The following is a 23,984-nucleotide window of genomic DNA, read 5'->3' as shown; positions in this document are numbered from 1 at the left end:
GAAAAAATACAAGCAAACCCTCTCCCCCAAGCAATTAACCTATCTGGTCCCTTCCATTCACCACTTTCTGGGTCTCTTCACATCACCTGGCAATTATCTAAGGACAGTGGAGCTGCTTACACTGGACACTGCCCTTCTGGTGGGTTATAAAACCAGTCAGCCTGAGCCAGTGCATCTTTGTCAAAAATTTAAAAATTAATGGTATAGAGAACTAAATTTAGAAGTTCTTTAGGGTTATCTGTGGCTCCCCCTTTCTTTTGTTTTTGGAGGAGTATCTTAATGTCTCTGTTTCTTCTCTCTACTATTGCCTGACCTTGTGAATTAAAAGGTATGCCAGTGGAGTGTAAAATCTTATACTGCACACAAAAGTGTGCAAAATGTTTAGAGGAATATGCAGGTCCATTATCTGTTTTTATTTCTTGTGGCACACTCATAATTGCAAATGCTTGGATAAGGAATTCAGTAACCACCCTGGCTGTTTCTTTTGCACCAAAATGTCAAGGTCCGGGATAGCTCCTCTGAAGGAGGAGCTAACAACCAATAATGCTTGCTAGACCAATTTATTAGCTTAAAAAGGCAAGGGGAAAGGAGGACTTGGATCAAATCAAGGAAGAAGGATGAATCCTCTTTAGCTACCTTACAATGGGAGAAATCTCCCGTTGATAGATTCACTGGAATGTCAAAATATTCAGGGAAAAGGAATTTTGATGTAGATGTCAGTATGTGACATATTCATATCAGCATAGGACTCCACAAAAGGAAGAGACAGAGCTTTATAGTCAAATTGCGTCAAAAAAATCATTTTGTCTACAATTCTGGTGATGTATCTCTTAGAAATTTCCTTTGTATTATGGACAATGAATATAGATATTTGAATATACAAAGAAGAACCAAAAAAAGCATTTGTATATAAAATATTTTTCATTAGATCTCTTTTCTCCTTGTCTTTTTTCCCCTCCTCTTCTTTCTCTCCTCTCCTCCTCCTTCCCCTCCTCCTTCTGTTCCTCCATTTCTACCTCTTCTTTCATCTACACCTTATTTTCTTCCTTTTCCTCCTCTTTCTCCTTCTCATTATCACTAACCCATTCATTCCTGGCAGAATTACAAACTTCTTGATTTTTTTTTTTTTTTGAGATCAGCTTGGCAGTGTGTAGTAAAATTTAAAAATAAATTCTTACCCTTTGATCCTATATTCCCAACTCTACAAATCTTTCCTCTTTCTCACATTAGCACTCTCCATCATAACAAATGATGGGTTCCTAGCTGTGTGACTCTGGGCAAGTCACTTAACCCCAATTGCCTCAGAAAAAAAAACAAACAAATCCACACATTGGTCATGTCTGAAACTATATGTCCCATTACATACCTGAGGTCAGAAGAATGATTCGTCATCCCTTTTATGTAGTCATGATTAGTCATATCTTTGAAAAGAATTTTTGTCTTTCCAATTTTTTTGTATTACTTGTAGTCATTGTAGAGAATAGTTTCCTGATTCTGCTCACTTTACTCTGAGGTATACACACACACACACACACACACACACACACACACACACACACAGACTCATACACAAAAAGAGTGTGGATAATATTTTAAAAATTAAAATGATTGAAACTATTTATCAGAGAAATGCAAATTAAGACTACTCTAAGATACGACTATACACCTCTCAGATTGGCTACAATGACAGGAAAAGATAATGATGAAGGTTGGAGGGGATGTGGAAAAACTGGGACACTGATACATTGTTGGTGAAACTGTGAATGAATCCAACCATTCTGAAGAGTAATTTGGAACTATGCTCAAAAAGTTATCAAACTGCATACCCTTTGATCCAGCAGTGTTTCTACTGGGCTTATATCCCAAAGAGATCTTAAAGGAGGGAAAGAGACCCACATGTGTAAAATGTTTGCGGCAGCCCTTTTTTTAGTGGCAAAAGCTCTCAGAACCAAGAAGAGAGATAGACCTCTAAGAAAGTTAACCGGGCCCAAGGAAGGAGACAAGACTTGGAAAGAGAAAATAAAAGATTTGGACTCTAATTCTTGCCTGTATTTGGGGTAATTATTACACTGAACTGAAAGGAAGGCTGCCTCCAGAAGCCCCCCAAGAAACCTGCTCTCAGACAACATTATATTTTAGAGAAGTATATTACAATCTTCAGTTCTTCTTTGGTCACATATTCCTTCCTCCTCCACAGATCTGAGAGGTAAACTATCCTATATTCTTCTAATTTGTTTATAATGTCATTCTATTTTTTTTTTTTTTGGCTGAGGCAATTAGAATTAAATGACTTGCCCAGGGTCACACAGCTAGGAAATATTAAATGTCTGAGGTCAGATTTGAACTCAGGTCCTCTTGACTTCAGGGCTGGTGCTCTATTCACTACAGCACCTAGTTGCCCCTATAATATCATTCTTTATATCTAGATCATGAACTCATCTTGGTATATAGTATTAGGTGTAGGTCAATGCCTAATTTCTGTCACCCTAGTTTCCAATTTTCCTAGCAGTTTTTGTCAAATAGTTAATTCTTATCCCCAAAACTGGGGTCTTTGGGTTTGTCAAATATTAGAATACTATAGTCATTGACTATTTTGTCCTGTGAACCTAACGTATTTCACTGATTGGCTATTCTGTTTGTTAGCCAGTACCAAATAGTTTTGATGACATCTACTTTATAATATAATTTTAGATCTGGTATAGCTAGGCCAATTTTTCATTAATTCCCTTGAAATTCTTGACCTTTTGTTTTTCTAGATGAATTTTGTTATTATTTTTTCTAGGTCAGTAAAATAGTTTCTTGGGAGTTTGATTGGTATAGCACTAAATAAATAGATTAGTTTATCTTTCCAATTACATTTCAATCTATTTCAGGTTGCATTTGAGGGTGCTGTAGAATGCAATCTATGAGCAGCATGTTTGATGCTTCTGATCTAAAGAATATCCAGTGAAGACCAAGGATAATGGAAGGTCTCAGTATCGTGCCATATGAAGAAAAGTTGAAGAAGCCAGGTTTAGTAAAAAACAAGCAAACAAAAAACCAAAAAAACATTCAGGAGCAACAAGATGCTTCTCTTTAAACTGGGGAAAAAATATTTTTTTTCCCACATCAACTTTATTTTCAAATATGTTCCTCTTTGTTTTCCCAACCAGTGATTGAAACCTTATAACAAAGAATAAAAAATCAGGAAAAGTAGCAAATACATTAGTCAAATATGACATATGTACAATGATCCACACCAGAGAATCCTTTCATGCTTCAGTAAAGAGAGGAGGACTGGGCATTTATATCTTGCTTGTGGGAATAATTTTGGTTATTATAATTACATAACTTTTAGTTTAGTAGTTGAAGTTTTTGTTATACTTGTAGCTTTTGTGTATGTATATATGTATGTATGTATAGATAAACATATATATATAATATGAAATTTTGCTTATTTCAATTTCTATTAGATCATATAAATCCATCCATGCTTCTTTCAATTTTTCATACTCATTATTTCCCATGGTGTAGTAGTATTCTGTTATATTATTTAATCACTTTGCTACTATCAAAAAAAACCCCAACTAAATATTTTGATATGTGCTAGGTACTTTGTCCCCTCATCTTTGATGTCTATAGAATGAATAGGTAATATTATATATATATATATATATATATGTATATATATATATATTTTGATAAATGGAATGGAAGAGGGATTAATTTTGTCAGCTTCACCACAGAGAAAAGAACTGGGAACAACATGTCAAAGTTGATGGATGGAAAAAATTCCCCCCAAATTAAAACTATCCAAAAGTAGAATGAACTGCTTCAGGAAATAGTGGATTCTTATTAATTAGAAGTACTGAAGCAACAACTATGGGTATACATGGTAGAGAGTTTTTCTTACTAAAGTATAGTTGGATTAGGCATCCTTTCATTCTTCTCCATCCCTAGAGTTATGTGATTCAGAGGCCAATACATTCATGGAGTAAGAATTGAAAGAGACCTTAGAGGTCACTTAGTCTGGAGGGTCCTTAAAATGAGTATGGACAGGAACCAGATTAAAATGTAAATTGAGAAATGTCTAACAAATTTTTTAATTTGTGATTTTTAAAGTCAATATTTGTCTTATAGGGATATTTCTATTTGAGATAAACAACACTCATCAACTCTAATCCCTTCATTTTATAGAAGAGATAACTGAATCTCAAAGATATGAGGTATAAGCATTCTACATAAGCAGTAAGTATTAGAGCCAGGATCTGAAAACACATTTTCTGTCTCCAAATCTCCTCTTTTTTGATTTAAAAAAATCTAAATAAAAATATTCAGATCAATTAAATAAAAAATAAAATAAAAAAAATTTCCCCAAATTAACATAGATTTAATGCAATACTAATCAAAGTTGCTAGGCTACTACATAGAATTAGAGCCAAAATAAAATTCAAATAGCCAACTAGTTGGTAGAGATGATCGAGGTAAAAGTACAAAAAAGAGAATTGATGAAGGGAATTTTATAATAAAATATTTCAAAGCATATTATCATCAGTAGAAATTATGAACACTGAATTGGAGCTGAATTAGGTATACTAAAATGGAAAGTAAACCAGAAATTAACATTTGATAAGACCAATACTTAAAAAGCCTAAAGAATGGAATCACTGTTGAATTAATGCTATTGGAAAAATACTATAGCTATATTATGTGTGGTGGTTTTTTTTAAAATTCACATTATGTAACAAAATATAACAAATTTTATTTGGATCACATCTTAGTTATCACTTGAGATGTTTAAGAATACTTTAACAGATTAACTTGTGTCAATTGAGATAATGTATTTTTTTTAATCCATAAGGCAAAAAAAGAGATACAAGAATGAATATTTTTGTTTCAAAGTAAAATTGTGGTACCTTATATGACTATTGATGTATGTAATTCTTCTAGTGTTAAAATAAAAGCATAATTTTTTGAAAAATATAACAATTATCTCAATTATGGAGACATGAAAATATTTTTATTATACAAATACAAGAAATTATTCTATAAATAAAAAAACAAGTAGATTAAAAGTTTCTCTTGTCTAGACTGTGACATAGTTAAGTGGAGCCTGTAGAGCTTCAACATTCCATTCTTATGTATTTTAGACAAACATTGCAAATGGACAATTAGTGAGGCCTATAATTAGAAAGGAATAATATGTTGGATTCCCTTTGACTGAGAGGTGGCCAGATGAGTAAGAGGAGAAGTAGGAGAGAGTAGGATCATGATAACTTTAAAGTGTCTAGAAAAGAAGGCAAAGTCTGCAGAGAGTTGAAGAAGAACTAGGTCAAAGAAAAGACCACTCTCTTGCTCATCCACCTTAGTAGAATCACTTAAATTTAAATTAGAATTCCCTTAATTTGAGCATTCTAAAACCTTGGAGTTGAGCTGTATTGAATGGTGAAACTAGGCTTCAAATCTTATCTAGATAGTTAGACAAAACTAAAATCTAACCAATTCAGACATCTTGCCATCTGTCTTGCCAATATGCAACTTCTGGGAACCTTTTGCTCCTATTCTCAAGATAGTAATCAAATTTATGCAATCATTACTATGGCAAAGAACGGAATGCCAATATGTCACTCACCATTCCTGTATCTACTTGAATCAAAACAACCTTTTCTGGACACCACTTTTCTCTGTATGCTGTATGCTTTTATGTATGTATATATATGTATATATGTATGTATGTATATATATGCTTTATGTATTCTCTGTATGCTTTTAATAAAATATAACTTTCATAAGGAAAGAGACTATATATATATTTTTTAAAAATCTTTGCATCTCCAGTGTCTAACATAGTTCCTGAAAAATAGTGAGCACTTAATGAATACTTTTTTGTTTATTCATTCAGAAAAAAACAAATTTATAGGCAGAAGAAAGAGAAAATTGAGAATAATTATAAATACAATGAAGTTCCAGTGAAGGAACAGGGAGGCATAGAGGGATTTATGTTGATAAAAAGAAGGAATATGTCTTCTTCTGAAAAGAGGGAAAAATATAGATGAAGATAAATATTGAGTTAGAGATGTTAACTCTGAAAAATAAAGTACCAAAAACTTCACAGAACTCATATGCAAAAAGCTTTCTTCTTTTGAGGAAAGAAAAATATGTGTGGTGAAGTCTGGTCTAGGACTGAGGAGATCCAAGGCAGTTGTCAAGTCTTGATACATGTAGATCTGGCAGGATAATGAATGGCAGCAATATGACAAGTTTGCCTAATGACAAGATGTCTATTCATAGCAGGGTTTCATGACCACAATATGGTTCCTGTAGATGTTTGCCCAAGCTCAGTATCCCCTAAGGCCGTATGAGTCAGTTTTATGGTCTAATTACAAGAGAGTCCATGCACAAGGTGAGCAAAAAAAACAACAACTGTTTTACCAACTTTAGGGCTAGTTTGCTTATGGGCTTTACCCCTGGAAAACAAGGGGTCTCCAAAGAGTAAGAAAAGAGAGGAGTGAAAAGAGGAGTGGTGTTGGGGTGAAGAGTTATGACAAAAAGAAGGAAAGATGAGGGATATAGTATCTGGTGGCTTGGATCCCAAAAGTAGAAGGCATGGGAAAAGGGAAGGGTGTAGACCTTAAATATGTTCTTTCTCTTTCTGGAATTGTTATAACAGTAACAACTAAAATTTATATAGCTCTTCAAGATTGGCAGAGTGTTTTTAATATATATACATATAATGTTGTTGAGCCTCACCTTTTCTGTAAATGCTATTATTAACTCTTAGAGATGATAACATTGAGGTACGGAAAAAATAAAGCAATTTGCCCATGATCACATAGCTAATATATTTCTGAAGTAGGATTTTAACTAAGATCTTTCTGACTCAAACTCTAGTTCTTTATATACTTGGTAACACTTTCTTAAAATAGAAATATTCTTTTTTTATACAATATGGGTTTATAGGGTTTTAGAATGCCTTCCCTCCTACACACACACATCTTGAGAGAATGGAGTTACTGTGGGTATTAAGAAAATGGCCATGGACTTCCGGAGGTGGAGCCAAGATGGTGAAGACAACACATGTTTCTTTCTGACCTTCTCCTACAACCCTCAGACAAATTAGCAAATCCAGCCTCTGAATTAGCTCTGAATTGGAAGAACCCACAAATGTTGGAAGTACAACAAATTATCAACAGAAGATAATTTTGAAGATATCCAGAAAAGGTCTGTTTCAATTGGAAACAGGAGGGAGGCAGCCAAACACAAGCAGTTGAGCATAGATGCCAGCAAAGACAAAGTCCCAAGACAGTGAGGACTCCGCAGGGTGGTGCAAACTCCACGTGGTGGAGAATCTGAGGAAGGAATCTATAGGAATCTACAGCAGTGTTGGCCACTCTGCCCTGATTCTAAGCCAGTAGATCAGCAGAGAAGTTAGAAAACATCCAACACAAACGCAGAGGGTAAATAGTGAACCCCAAAATTCCAGAATCTCAAGGGACCTGGGCACACCCACCCAGCACTAAGTTTGAGTTAGCACTGATCTAGCACAGTTGTGCCCACTTATAGAGGAAGCTGCTGCTTGTAGAGGAAGGTTGAAAAACCTACCGTGCCCTAAAATCAGACTTTAACATTTTAAAAAAAAATTTAGTAAAGAAATAAAGAGAACTCTGACAATAGACAGCTTTTTTTTTATTCCCCCTGAGGCTGGGGTTAAGTGACTTGCCCAGGGTCACACAGCTAGGAAGTGTTAAGTGTCTGAGACCAGATTTGAACTCGGGTCCTCCTGAATTCAAGGCTGGTGCTCTATCCATTGTGCCACTTAGCTGCCCCTAATAGACAGCTTTTATGGTGAAAAAGAACAAATATCAAACTCTGAGGAGACTAAAGGCAGATTGTCTCCAGATGAAACCCCAAAAAGTAATATAATCTGGTTCCCATCACACAAGGCTCTCCTAGAAGAAATTAAAAAGGATTTTTAAAAAGAGCTTAGAAGAAAAATGGGGAAATGAAATAAAAACTTTGCAAGAGGATTTGGAAAAGGCATGTAACTCATTAAAAGGTAGATTTGATAAAATGGAAAAAGAAAACAACTCCCAGAAAAACAGAATTTGTAAAACAGAAAAAAAAAATTCTTTAAAAAATAGAATTTGTGAAATGGAAAAAAATTCCAGAGAACAAAACAACTCATTTAAAAATTCAATTGGACAAATACAAAAAGAAGTAAAAAAAGTAAATGAAGAAAATAATTCTCTAAAATTCAGAACTGAACAAATGGAAATGAATGTCTCAATGAGACAAAAAAGAATCATCAAGCAAAATCAAAAAAATGATAAAAAAGAAAAAATGTAAAATACCTAATTGGGAAAACAACCGACTTAGAAAATATATCTAGGAGAGACAATATAAAGATTACTGGACTCCCTGAAATCCATGATGAAAAAAAGAGCTTAGACACTATTTTTCAGGAAATCATCAGAGAGAACTGCACAGATTTCAAAGAATCAAAAGATAAAATGAACATTGAAAGAATTCACAAAACACCTCTTGAAAAAGACCCTAAAATTAAAACCCCAAGGAATATCATGGCTAAATTTCAGAACTATCAGACCAAAGAAAAAATATTACAAGCAGCCAGAAAGAAACAATTCAAATTTTGAGGAGCCACAATAAGGATTACTCAGGATCTAGCAACTTCCACTTTAAAGGATCGAAGGGCCTAGAATCTGAGGTTCTATAAGGTGAAGTAACCTGGAATGCAGTCAAGAATAAATAACCCTGCTAAACTGAGCGTTTTCTTTCAGGGAAAAGGATGGACATTCAATGAAACTGGTGAATTCCATTTATTTTTTATGAAAAGACCAGAGCTAAACATAAAATTTGATTTACAAACATAGAACTCAAGAGAAGCATAAAAAGCTAAAAAGAAAAAAAATCTCTTGAGAACTATTTCTGTTATGGGTATACATAGAGAATACATGTATAATCTGATTTTACTGCTATAAAATAAAAAAGAAACTAGAGGGGGAAAGGCAGTTATAACAGAAAAAAAAAGGGGAAAGTGGAAGTAAAATGAGGGAAATTACATCTCAAAAAGAGGCAAAGAAAACATATTATAATTGAGGGAAAAAAGGGAGGGTGATGAATATTGTGTGAATCTTATTTTCATCAGATTTGGCTCAAAGGAAGAATATTAGATATATTTGGTTTCACTGAAAAACTTCTCTCACCTTATAGAAAAGTGGGAGGGGAAAGGGAAAAAAGGGTAGGTTAAATACAAGGGAAAAGAGAAATAGTAAGGGAAAGGTATAAGAAAGGGAGAAGGTGGGAAAGGTGTGGGGCACTGCTTGAGGCAAGTAGTGCTCATAAGTAAAATACTAGGGAGGAGGAAAAGGGGAAAAGGAAAGAGAAAAGTATAATTTGGGGTTAATAAGATGGCAGGAAATAAGAATTGGTAGTTTTAACTGTAAATGTGAATGGGATGAATTCTCCTATAAAAGATAAGTGAATAGCAGACTGGATTAAAAGGCAGAATCCTACAATATGTTGTTTACAAAAACCACATTTAAAGCAGAGCAATACACAGTAAAAGAAAAAGGCTAGAGCAGAATCTATTATGCTTCCAATGAAGTAAAAAAAGCAGGGGTAGCCATCCTGATCTCAGAGCAAGCAAAAGCAAAAATTGATCTAATTAAAAGAGATAAGGAAGGAAACTATGTCTTTCTAAAGTATACCATAGAGAATGAAGCAATATCAATATTAAACATATATGTACCAAGTGGTGTAGCATCTAAATTCCTAAAGGAGAAGTTAAGAGAGTTGCAAGAAAAAATAGACAGCAAAATTATAATAGTGGGAGATCTCAACCTTGCTCTCTCAGAACTAGATAAATCAAACCACAAAATAAATAAGAAAGAAATTAAAGAGGTAAATAGAATACTAGAAAAGGTAGATATGATAGATCTTTGGAGAAAACTGAATGGAGACAGAAAGGAGTACACTTTCTCCTCAGCAGTTCATGGAACCTATGTAAAAATTGACCATATAATAGGACATAAAGACCTCAAAATCAAATGCAGAAAGGGAGAAATATAGAATGAATTTTTTTTCAGATCATGATGAATAAAAATTACATTCAGTAAAAGGCTAGAGGAAAATAGACCAAAAAGTAATTGGAAACTAGATAATCTCATTCTAAAGAATGAATGGATGAAACAGCAAATCATAGACATAATCAATAATTTCACTGAAGAGAATGACAATAATGAGACAACATACCAAAATTTGTGGGTTGCAGCCACAGTGGTAATAAGGGGAGATTTTATATCTTTAGATGCTTACTTACATAAAATAGAGAAAGAGATCAATAAATTGGGCTTACAACTACAACAGCTAGAAAAAGAACAAATTAACAACCTCCAATCAAATATCAAACTTGAAATTCTAAAAATAAAAGGAGAGATCAAGGGGACAGCTAGGTGGTGCAGTGGATAGAGCACCAGCCTTGAATTCAGGAGGACCCAAGTTCATATCTGGTCTCAGACACTTAACACTTCCTAGCTGTGTGACCCTGGGCAAGTCACTTAACCCCAGCCTCAGGAAAAAAAAAAAAAGGAAAAAAAGAAAGGAGAGATCAATAAAATTGAAACTAAAAAAGCTATTGTATTAATAAATAAAACTAAGGGTTGGTTTTATGAAAAAACCAACAAAATAGATGAATTTTAGTTAATTTGATTAGAAAAAGGAAAGAGGAAAATCAAATTGTCAGTCTCAAAAAATGAAAAGGGAGAACTATCCACCAATGAAGAGGAAATTAGAGCAATTATTAGGAGTTACTTTGCCAACCTACAAAAAAATAGATTGCCCAGATTAACAGAAGAGGAAATCAATTAGTTAAATAGTCCCATTTTAGAAAAAGAAATAGAACAAGCTATTAATCAACTCCCTAAGAAAAAATCCCCAGGATCAGATGGATTTACATGTGAATTCTACCAAATATTTAAAGAACAGTTAACTCCAAAATTACATAAAGTAGTTGAAAAAATAGGGAATGGACTCCTACCAAATTTCTTTTATTGCACAGACATGGTGATACCTAAATCAGGTAGGATGAAAACAGAGAAAAAAATTATAGACCTATCTTCCTAATGAATATTGATGCAAAAATCTTAAATAAAACATTAGCAAAGAGACTACAGAAAATCATCATTAGGATAAAACAGCATAACCAAGTAGGATTTATACCAGGAATGCAGGGTTGGTTCAATATTAGGAAAATTATTTGCATAACTGACTATATCAATAACCAAATTAAAAAAAACTATATGATTATCTCAATAGATTCAGAAAAAGCATTTGATAAAATCCAACACCCATTCCTAATAAAAACACCAGAAATGGCCTTTTCCTTAAAACAGTCAGTAGCATCTATTTAAAATCATCATCTAGATTTTCTGATTCCAAATCCAGAAGTCTGTACCCCACTGGGAGAAAAAATCCTCTACTTTGGTGATTAGGAGAAGGAAATGATGATGATGATGATTAAGAAACAAAGGATTGAAGGAAACAGATTGCCTTAATAAGAAGCTACATCATGTATTATAAGTTTGGCAGGCTGGTGTGCTGTTGAGAGTTGTGAAGAGAAACAAAGATTTGAAAAAGTGACTGTTATTAATGAGATAGAAAGTCATTAAAGATAGAGAAAGATTATCAGGAGCTTTATTGGGGCTGTGTAACAATAATCTGAAGAGGGTAAAATAAACTTTGTCACTTTTTCCTGTATTGGAGCAGGAATAAAAGAATCAGATGATTAGTTTTAACCAGAGACAAGGGTTAGCAGCTTCAGAATAGCAAAAGTTCAGGGAAGTGAAAGTAGAAAAACATTAGACTAGCAGATTATGTGACCAAAGCTGTTATGTCTGGGCTAGCTCCCTCTAAAGGGCTCAGAATCAGCCAGAGTCAGGATAAGCAAAAGTTCTTGCCCCATGTTAGGCGCCAAAATGTTATGTTCTCTTGTCTCTCAATTATAATCCTTCTCTGGGAGGAGTTTTCTTTTTTGTAAATCCTTTTCTCTTGGAGCAGGTTTCTTGGGAGGCTTCTGGAGCCTCCAACCAGAGCGAAGGTAGAATGGGAATGAATCAGACTCTTCCTCCAAGAGTGTGGGATTGTGGGTTTCCCAGAAGTCAATCCTAGTTGTGAATCTCCATGAGCAGGCTTTTCCTTTAGTTCTTGTGAATCTGCTCTTGTTCAAGTGTCCCCAGTCAGCACCACAGTAGAAGCTCCAATCCTCTTCTTCCTGAATCCTGGCTCCTTTTATCCTCCCAGAGAATGGGCTTGTGGGTACTCCCATGGGCTTGTGAGAACTTCTTACAGCCAATGAGCTAGCTCCTTTTAAAGGTGTAAACTCCTTTAAAGATTTGAACTAAAGGTATGAATTCTGAACTAGAGAATTGTTAAGTACCAACTTAGCACCTAGTAAGGAACCTAACACAAAGCTACATGTGGTGGACCAAGAGTAGAGGAGATATATTAAGTGAATAGAGATAGAACAAGGTCATGATGAGGATGAGGAAAGATATAGTATATTCAGAAGACAGAGGGAGAAAGAGAGAGAGAATAGAAGCTTTTGATTGGAGAGTGGAGTTTCCAAATGCAGGATCTTGGAGGTAGTATAATTACAAAAGAGTGGGGCAGTTATATGGCACAGTGGAGAGAGCACTGGCCCTGGAGCCAGAAGGACCTGAGTTTGAATCTGATCTCAGATACTTAACACTTACTAGCTGTTACTATCTGGGCAAGTCACTTCACCCCAACTGACTAGTCAAGAAAAAAAAAAAGATTCACAAAACAAAAGTTAGGGCAATAAGTGTAGCTATTATGGTATGTGGCTGAAGCAGGATGAAAAGAGTATATTGTAGTTGAGGAAGTTGAGAAGTTATAACTGACAAACTGTCAGCAGGAATATTTTTTATCCAAGGATGATGCTATAAGCAGAAAGGAGAGGAACCTCATGAACTATGTACTGAAAATTTTGAGAAAGCTGGGCAAATGACTTGAAGATATATTATAACTATGAAAATGAGGATAGTAATAATGGAAAGGCAGCTAGGTGGCACAGTGAATCTGTAGTTAGAAAGATTCATCATTCTGATTTCAGATCTGACCTCAGATACTAATCAGCTGTGTAACCCTGGGCAAGTCACTTAACCCATTTTGCCTCAGTTTTTACCTCTATAAAATGTGCTGATTAAGAAAATGGCAAACCACTCCAGTATTTTTGCTAAGAAAATCCCAGATAGGGTTACAAAGAGTCAGACATGACTAACAATGACTGAAAAACAACAACAATAATAGAGCATATGGCTCACTAAAGAGGAAGAATTCTTAAAAGAAAAGAGTATAATAATAATTAATTTCTCAATGTCACTGTGAGTCAAAGCATAGTTTGGAAGGAATGCAGTATTTTTTGGGTGAGGGGCATGCAATGCTGAAAAAATATATTGTAATTTTACAATAGCAACAAAAACCCAAAAGACAATGATTACATGACCAAACACCAATAGGTAGGTGGCTATCTCATACATTGAATGTTAGAAATGGGGGATAATGCAGTATGTTGGAGAGGAAATGCAGAGAAAAATGCAGCAGTTTGAATTCTGGGCACAGAACTCCCATGGATTATTTTATGACTTCATGCCAATTGAAATTTGCCAGAAAGAACTAGAGTTTTTGGTCTGGAGAAGAAAAAAAAAATCTCAGTGGGAATGAGATGCCTGCTTTAAAGAATTTGATACACTGTCACAGAGAGGAGGGATTTTTCCTTTTGTCCCAAGAGGGCAGAATCAGAATTAGTGGGTACAAATTGCAAAGGAACAAATTTATATGAACTGATGCAGAATAAAGGAGAACAGAACCAAAAAACCCTAAATATAAAGTATATTATAATTTTGAAAACAATATTAGAAGGAAGAACAATAGAATGACTAATCTTGATACTGAAGAATAGATAATGATAATAATAGTATATAATTTATATAGTACTTTAAGGGTCACAAATGATATAAAAATACTATCTCCTTTGCGCCACACAATAACCCTGGGAGAGAGGTGCTATTATCTACATTTACAGATGAAGAAACTGAGACAAATAGAAGTTAAATTATTTGCCCAAGTATGTATAACTAGTATCTTAAGCAATATTTGGACTCAGTCTTCCTCACTCCACATCTAGCACTCTATCCACTCTTTCACCTAGTCACCTCTCAACTAAATATACATGCCTCTTTCTTTTCAGTGATGAGGTGGTTGATTATGGTTACAGTGTTCAGTCTCATAAATTATTGTTTTGATTATTTTGATTAATTATTTTTCCTTAATACACGGAAAAATTCCATATTGGGAGAGGATAGAAGGGTGTATCCATCAATAACTTGGATGTAGAAGCAAGAGGCATTAATAAAACATTTTTTAAAAGAAATGATGAGACCAGTCAAAATGGTGGAATAAGAGGAGCAGTACGACTTGGTTTTTTTACATACTTACTCCCAACAAAAGAGCACCAGACCAAATATGCGATTAGGAAATATGAAGAGAAAGCACAATTATGACCCATAGGCAAGTGTCCAAGTCAGGAACTGTGAAACAAGAACTAGACCCTGGGAAAACGATGCCACAGTATTGGTCATGCTGACTTCAGGAAGAAGATTATCAGCTCCAGCCTTAGGACACAGAATATGATCATACTTCTGTTACTTTGAGCTAGAGATTAGAAATTGAGATTCATCCTATGGGTTTCTGGTACTCATAAAAGTTGAACTAATCCAACAGAAAGGATTGGAGACTTAGTTCCTGGCAAAGAACAGGATTCAGCAGATTCTATTGTCACAATTAATCTGTAGAAACTTTCATTTAGGTGTTTGCTGTTGTTGCTATTTGTCCTTTGTATTGGAAGAGGACCATGACATCAGGTAGGTAATGCCATGATATGCAAATGAATTGGATTTAAGTGAGGGAGGGGTGTGCAAGGTCGCCTGCTTCATTTTCTCCTCCAGAGTTTTCTGTGTCCTATTGGCAAGATATAGATCAAGACAACTGGAGATGGTCTTGGATGTCCTGGAAACCTACTTTCTTCTTCACCCAGAAGAAAGTCTAGAGTTGTGTTGCTTAGATAAAATACAAAGTTTATAGCTAAAGAAGGTCAAGGATAAGATTACACTTCATCAAATTAAAAGTGAACCAAGAATACAAAAGATTAGAGAAATATCTTCAAAAATATATTACCCAATTATGGTATATGAAGGTTATGGAATATTATTGCTCTGTAAGAAATGACCAGCAGGAGGAATACAGAGAGGCCTGGAGAGACTTACATCAACTGATGCTGAGTGAAATGAGCAGAACCAGAAGATCACTGTACACTTCAACAACAATACTGTATGAGGATGTATTCTGATGGAAGTGGAAATCTTCAACATAAAGAAGAGCCAACTCACTTCCAGTTGATCAATGATGGACAGAGATAGCTACACCCAGAGAAGAAACACTGGGAAGTGAATGTAAATTGTTAGCACTAATATCTGTCTGCCCAGGTTACATGTACCTTCGGAATCTAATGCTTATTGTGCAACAAGAAAATGGTATTTACACACATGTATTGTATCTAGGTTATATTGTAACACAAGTAAAATGTATGGGATTGCCTGTCATTGGGGGGAGGGAGTAGAGGGAGGGGGGGATAATTTGGAAAAATGAATACAAGGGATAATATTATAAAAAATATATAATAAAAATTATTATAAAAAATATATATTACCCAAAGTAATAGAAGGCCAAGTAAAAGATTTTAAATTTTAAAAAGATTTACCTCAGAAAAAGGAGAACTTGACTATTAGAGAAATCATCAAAGATTTAAACAAAGAAACTTTTTACTTCAGATTTACAGGGGAATTCTGCAAGCCTATATAAAGAACAATATCAATGCTATACAAATAATTTTCAAAAAATTAGAAAGCAATTTATCAATTTCAAAAACCAAATATTGTTCTAATACCAAAACCAGGGAATTATAAAGCAAGGAAAGAGAAATATAGGCCAACGTAATTAGTGGATATAAATGCAAAAGTTTTAAATACGATTCTGTCAAATTATACCATTTCATGTTAGAAATCATTTTGATCAAAATTTTTGTCTTGGATTTAAACCAGGGATATAAGGATAGTATAAAATTTGGGAAATAATCAATGTAATTAACCATATTAAAAATAAAAACATCACAAATTAAATGATTATCTTAATACAGGTAGAAAAATGCCTCTAAAAAAACCCCACTTATTTATGTAAAAAACTATAAAGTAAAAGTATAAAGGATTTTTAATATGATTTAAAAAAACCCAAACCTATCTATCTACGTTGAGATTGGGGGCTATGCTTAGGGAAGAAAAACCTTTTGACCTCTAGGTAGTGAGAGAAAGGAGCTAAGAATTGATAAACTGGAAAAATACAATTGGCTTTATGGGAAACTGGCGTATATTCTTTAAACTGAGGTTGTGCTAAAGCCAGCTCAGACCAGTTTGTAAGACCTAATTGTTAAAGTTTTTTTTTTTTCCTTTATTAAAGCTGTTTATTTTTCAAAACATATGTGTGGACAATTACTCAATATTAGCCCTTGCAAATAAAGTTTTTAATATAAGCATTTAAACAGCATAAATTGTTACATGTTATAATCAGGGCTTGATTTTTTTTTAATAGTCTAGAGTTAGGAAGTGATGCAGAAAATGTTAGTAATGAAGATTCAGTTTAAAAGCTTGTCATTTTGAAAGGGTTGTTGTTGAGGAGAGTTGGTTATTAAGCATTTATCAACACAACCTTGGCATCACTGACAAAATTTACCTGGCTGTTGATTTGTAAGTGGACTAACAATTGACAAAATTATATATTATGCTTCCCAGCTGGTTAGTCAACTAATTAATTAGGAATCTACCTTTCTGTAGGTTGAAGAAAACAGGAGAATGAATTCGCAATATAGCAGCACTATTATTTTATATATATATATATATATATATATATATATATATATATATATATATATATATATATGCCCCCAACACCTGTCTTCCAGATTTCTGAGCAATCTTGCGTAATTTGAATGAATTCACCCAGCTGCTTAAGGAGAAAGAATTAAAATGTAGTTATGATGCCTTTTTAGTTTTATATCAGTAGGGAATAGTCTTTTGGAGGAAATATGCCCATATCTAATATATGCAAAGTAGGAAGAATATAGAAGTTGGAGTGAAGCTTATCATTATCTCTGAATATTTGGTTAATATTACCAAACCCCATTTAGCTACGTATCAAATCTGGTTCCTGAAGTAGAATTTCTTGTATAATTAGTAATAAGAATATTAAAATAATACTTTCAAGTAGCCCTTTAAGGTTTTCAAAGTAATTTACTTGTATTATTAATTTTATTCTAACAAGGAGCTCCAGCTGATGAATCTCAATGTATATAGAATATGGGGTGTTCAAGGAAGATTAGCCTGATGTGAGGGCTTGCTGAGTGAGTATTTTCAGAGCTGCTTATTCACCTTCAAATGTCTACCTGATACTCAACTCTCATTCATAGCTCCAAGAAGTTGTAACATGCACAGTGGCAGACCATTGTTGAGAGTAACTGAAAGGACTCAAACAACCCTTTGGTGAAGTAGGATGTTGTCTATTCCAAGGGATAAGATTTTCTTTGGTAAAATTGGTGGATGAGAAAAATTTGTTCTAACTACCATGAAAGTGGTTAAAGCAAGTGCCATGAATTAATTAAAGCTTGGTCAAACATCAAAGATGCCAAGGTCATCCTCTGCATCCTGGACCATTGCCAATCATCTTGGCTTTTGTTTGCTATTAGATTTCAATGACTGTGGAAGAGAAGCTGAGGCTGACAATTTTACATAACTCTGTCTCCCTTAAATCCAATTCATGTAGAATCAAGACATTACCTCATGATATCCTTGGTTCTCTTTGAAAATGAAGGACAAACAATATTGATAAAAGTAAGCCTCAACAAAATAAAATCTTTGTTTTAGCAGCCCATTGCTAGGTAATAAGCTCTGTGGGAATGGATTGTAACTTGAACTCAGACTGAACTGAAGAGAACTGTTAAGCTTCCTCTTTGAGCACCAAGGTTATTTAACATAATCAGCGTGGAAAGAGGATACATCTTTTGGGGACACATAAGACAAATAAAAACACATAAGACACATAAAGTCAAAATTGAGAGCATTGAAAAGGGCAACATAGAAGAGTTGCCGACTTAGAGATATTTAGAAGACAGCATAACATGATACAATATAACTGAACATCCAGGTTTAGTGACTTTCTACAGCAAGAATCTAGAGATTACAGTTGATACTGCACTGATAATTTTCAGTGTGGTACTTTATGGGGTGTGAAGGTATTAGAATTTATTTGCTAGATATTGCTTATAGTGTTTTTTTTTTTAGTAAGACTTTTTGTTATAATGATGGAAAATAGGAAGTTATTAGCAGAATTGAAATTTTCATAGATTTCTTGATGGATGGTCAAAACAAGACAAGCATGCAACCACTTAAAATATAAATTGGACCCTTCGTGCATATTTAATTAAGCCATTAAAAAAAAATCTGAGAATTTATGACCCTTTAAAATGGGAGATCTGAGCTAGGAATCACATGTTTTAGATATCCCCCTTTCTCAAAGTATTGACTTGGAATGTGGCATTTCAATCAATAAGTCAATGAATAACCATTTTATCAAATGTTTCTTATGTATCAAGCACTGTGTTCAGTGCTAGATTCAGAGAGGAGGGCCTTGAGAGAGCAACTCCATTTTAAAAATCAAGTGTAGCTCAAGCAAAATTAGCTAGGTGGTGCAGTAGATAGAATTGCAGTTCCAAAGTCAGGAAGACTTATCTTTCTTAGATCACATCTGGCCTTAGACACTCACTTCATCCTATTGTCTCAGTTTCTCATCTGTAGAATGAGCTGGAGTAGGAAATGGCAAAACTTTTCAGTATCTTTGTTAAGAAAAATCCAAATGAGTTCAGATATGACTGAAAACAATTTAACAACCAACTGTAATAAGTATTGTTCTTGGAATTTGAATACATTCAACTCCATTGTCCATGCTCCCAAGGCCACAGATTTTAAAAAAGTTTCTATTCCTGCTATATTTTCTTGTGTATAAGAACATTATCAATACTTAATCAAGAAGAATTCTTTCATCTGATCTTTCTCAAGTTATATGTTTTTCTACTTCATTGCCATGATCAAAGGGAATAGGTATGTGGCCTCGTTATTCTCTTTTCCTCAGTATTTCGTTCTGCTTTTAAACACAATTGGTACCACAGAACATATCTTTAGCCACAAATCTGTTGACAAAGTTGTCGTTAGCTCTTTTCAGCAGTTACCAGCATCTGATAGCCTGAACAAATCACCCCTTTCCTTTAAATTCTTGCTCTACACAAACACCCAATTCATCAGGAATTCTATTTCCTACTTCTAAAACCAACATTTCCTTAAATTAATGGAGTAAATGATTAATTTGATGTGTTTTTGGCAATGTTACTGGTTGATGGCTTGATGGCTTGCTGGAACCAGGAAATTGATGCAGTCAGTGTTGTGCTAATGCCAAATTGTATTGGCTCATGAGACTCGATTGTTAAATTTTTGGTGTGAGCATTTATAGCATTGAAAATGACAGATACTTCAAACCAGTTAGCTGTATTATTTTATTGATTATCAAGACTTAAAGCATTGAAGTACATATCAAATAATGCTACTTAAAATTAAAATATTCACTATCACATGATTGAGTATAGTTTTCATTTCATTGGTCCAGCAAGTCTTGAAATACCAGATTTATGGATTTCTGTAGATGTATACAATCTAAACAGCAATTTATACAGCCCCCTTTGAATTTGACCCTAAAAGTTCAACATGGTGAATATCACTGTCTTAGGCAATTGAAATATATGTTTTCAGATATGGCCAACATATTAATTTATTTTAATGGTTTGGATGTATTTGTAACAATGGAGTAACTTCTCTTGAGTAAGAGAGGGTAGAGAATAGGTTAATCATTAATGATAGATATGTAAACAAAAGAAGATTAATAATTTTAATAGAGAAGAAAAAAACAGAAGGGGACATGGAATAATTATTTTAATAACTTGTTGGCTTTGGTAATATAGATTTTAAGAAGACTATATTTAACAGATTTCACAGTTATTTAAGCAAGCATTTTTCTTATTTTTAATATATCAAAATACCATGTTTGTGAATGGTAAAATTCATAATAAAAAAGTTAATTTAAAAATTAAGTGAGAAAAAAGGAAAAAAGGAAGGTGGAGCCAAGATGGCAGAGTAAAGGCAGGAACTCACTCAATCTTTCCCCCAAATCATCAGAACACCTAAAAAGATGGAGTAAAACATTTTCCAGCCAAAGGCAACTTAGAAGCTCAGCAGAAAAGGTCTATGACTTTAGGTTGGGAGTGCAACATGTAGTCTCAGTGCAGACTATGTCAGTGTAGCCCCTGCCCAACCCAGCCCTAACTGGCTCCAGTGTCAGTTAAGAAAACCTCTGAATTCTGTGGTTCTCAGACCAGAAACCCCAAAGAGGATTTGGAAAGTCAGCAGAAAAGGTCTGTGGAACCAGGGTGGAGCCCAGGATGCAATCCCAGTTCAGAGACAGTACAGCCCCAGTCCAACCTCAGCCCCAGCACCAGCATCAATGAGGTAGGACCTCTGAATTAGTGGTGGTGCAGGTGGCTTCTATACTTCTCACTCTGGGAACCGGGGAAGACTTGGAAGGTCATCGGAGAAGATCTGTGGCAATTGGGTGCAGTCTCAGCATAATCCTGGCTCTGGATGTGGCCCAGGCCCCAGTATCAGGAAAGCAGAATTCTGTTGTTTTAGCACAGTAGACCTTACAGCTTGTGGTCAGGTCCTTAGAAGGATCTCTGAAAGCAACTACACAAAATCCCTGAAGCTTAAGACAGTGTACTCTCCACCTTGGAAACAAAGCCCTAGTTTGACAAAAAGTTAAAAACCGAGTAATAAGCTAGGAAAATGAGCAGACAATAAAAAATATTTTTGACCATAGAAAGTTATGGTGAGAAGAAAGATCAAAACAATCACTCAGAACATAATAATTTGTTATGTCAAAGCTCCTACATTCATGACCTAGAAAAAATAACAACAAAATTCATATGGAAGAATAAAAGTCGAGAATTGCAAGGGATCTAATGAAAAAAAACTCAGAGGAAGGTGGTCTAAGTGTACATGATCTAAAGCTATATTATATAGCAGCAGTCACCAAAACCATTTGGTATTGGCTAAGAAATAGACCGGTAGATCAGTGGAACAGATTAGATACAAAGGACAAAAAAGGGTACATCTATAGCAATCTAATCTTTGACAAACCCAAAGATACCAACATTAGGGATAAAAATTCATTATTTGGAAAAAACTGTTGGGAAAACTGGAAATTAGTATGGCAGAAATTAGATATGGATCCACACTTAACACCATATACCAAGAGAAGATCAAAATGGGTCCATGATTTAGGCATAAAGAGGGAGATAATAAATAGATTAGAGGAACAGAGGATAGTCTACCTCTCAGACCTGTGGAGGAGGAAGGAATTTATGACCAGAGGAGAACTAGAGATCATTATTGATCACAAAATAGAAGATTTCGATTACATCAAACTAAAAAGTTTCTGTACAAACAATACTAATGCAAACAAGATTAGAAGGGAAGTAACAAATTGGGAAAATATTTTTAAAAGGAAAGGTTCTGACAAAGGTCTCATTTCCAAAATATATAGAGAACTGACCCTAATTTATAAGAAACCGAACCATTCTCCAATTGATAAATGGTCAAAGGATATGAACAGACAATTCTCAGATGAAGAAATTGAAACTATATCCACTCACATGAAAGAGTGTTCCAAATCACTACTGATTAGAGAAATGCAAATTAAGACAACTCTGAGATACCACTACACACCTGTCAGATTGGCTAAGATGACAGGAACAAATAATGATGAATGTTGGAGAGGATGTGGGAAAACTGGGACACTAATACATTGCTGGTGGAGTTGTGAAAGAATCCAGCCATTCTGGAGAGCAATTTGGAACTATGCCCAAAAAGTTATCAAACTGTGCATACCCTTTGACCCAGCAGTGCTACTACTGGGCTTATATCCCAAAGAAATACTAAAGAGCGGAAAGAGACATATATGTGCCAAAATGTTTGTGGCAGCTCTTTTTGTAGTAGCTAGAAACTGGAAGATGAATGGATGTCCATCAGTTGGAGAATGGTTGGGTAAATTATGGTATATGAAGGTTATGGAATATTATTGCTCTGTAAGAAATGACCAGCAGGAGGAATACAGAGAGGCTTGGAGAGACTTACATCAACTGTTGCTGAGTGAAATGAGCAGAACTAGAAGATCACTGTACACTTCAACAACAATACTGTATGAGGATGTATTCTGATGGAAGTGGAAATCTTCAACATAAAGAAGAGCCAACTCACTTCCAGTTGATCAATGATGGACAGAGGTAGCTACACCCAGAGAAGAAACACTGGGAAGTGAATGTAAATTATTAGCACTAATATCTGTCTGCCCAGATTACATGTACCTTCGGAATCTAATGCTTATTGTACAACAAGAAAATGGTATTTACACACATGTATTGTATCTAGGTTATATTGTAACACAAGTAAAATGTATGGGATTGCCTGTCATTGGGGGGAGGGAGTAGAGGGAGGGGGGGGATAATTTGGAAAAATGAATACAAGGGATAATATTATTAAAAATATATAATAAAAAATTATTTTTTAAAAAAAAAAAAGCTCCTACATTCAAAGCCTCCAAGAAAAAGAATTGGCTTTAGGCCATGGAAAAGCTCAAAAAGGATTTTAAAAATCAAGTAAGAGAGGCAGAGGAAAAAATAGGAAAAGAATTGAGAGTGGTATAAAAAGAAATATGAAAATGTATAAAATTATAAAAAAAGTAAAATTGGCCAATTGGGAAAGGAGGTAAAAAAAGTTCATTGAAGAAAAGGATTCCTTAAAAATTAGAATTGAACAAATGGAAGCTAATGACTTTATGAAAAATCAAGATACAATAAAGAAAAATAAAATAGAAAATAGGGAAAAAAGTAGAGGATGAGGAATGTGGATATGTTGGTGTTTAGGGCTTTGAAATAGGGCAAAGTTTCAACTCCATGCTTTTCTTCAGAATAAATAGTACCGGGATTCTGGATAGACTCTTTCATTTTATTCCTTTCCCCAAAAGTCATACAGCTTTGTCAAGATCAATAAATGAATATGTTGATTAATTTTGGGACTCTTACAATAGAATGAATTATACAACCAAGTCTCCTAGCTGAAAGTTATGTCTCAGCATTGGCTGTGTTAAGTATATCCTAAATAATCATTGCATTAGGGAGAGCACACAGCTATATGATATGACATCAGAACCCTCTCCCTAATGCTTCACACAGAAGCAGTGTCCTCAGCTGTACTGAAAGAGGTGACTAGGATTCCTGCAGTATGTCTGGATTAAGTTCTGTTATGTATATTATAGTGCATGCTCTATTATAAGCAACAGTATTTAAAGATTAATATTTAGGCTTAAGTATCTTGCACTCAGACAAACTTTGTTGAATCAGTGTGGGAAGGTTGGCAGTCACATTCACCTATCCTAATGAAATCATTGGCTGCATTAAGACAAGATCATGAGTTTCTTGAGAGCAAAGACTGTCTTGCCTTTCTTTGAATTCCTAGAGCTTAGCACCAAATGCCTTAAATGCAGTTTTAAAAATGCTTATTGAGTGACTTTTAGATGGAGCACTAGAAAGGACCTCAGTAGATGGCGGAGAGGAGGCACACAGCTGCTTGAGCTCTGCGTTTTCTCTCAGAATTTACTTTATGACAAGCCGCAGAGTTAATGCTTGACCGGAAAAAAAAATC

The sequence above is a fragment of the Sminthopsis crassicaudata genome, chromosome 6, assembly GCF_048593235.1.
Source record: "Sminthopsis crassicaudata isolate SCR6 chromosome 6, ASM4859323v1, whole genome shotgun sequence".
Lineage (NCBI taxonomy): Eukaryota > Metazoa > Chordata > Mammalia > Dasyuromorphia > Dasyuridae > Sminthopsis > Sminthopsis crassicaudata.
This window is presented reverse-complemented; position numbering follows the sequence as displayed.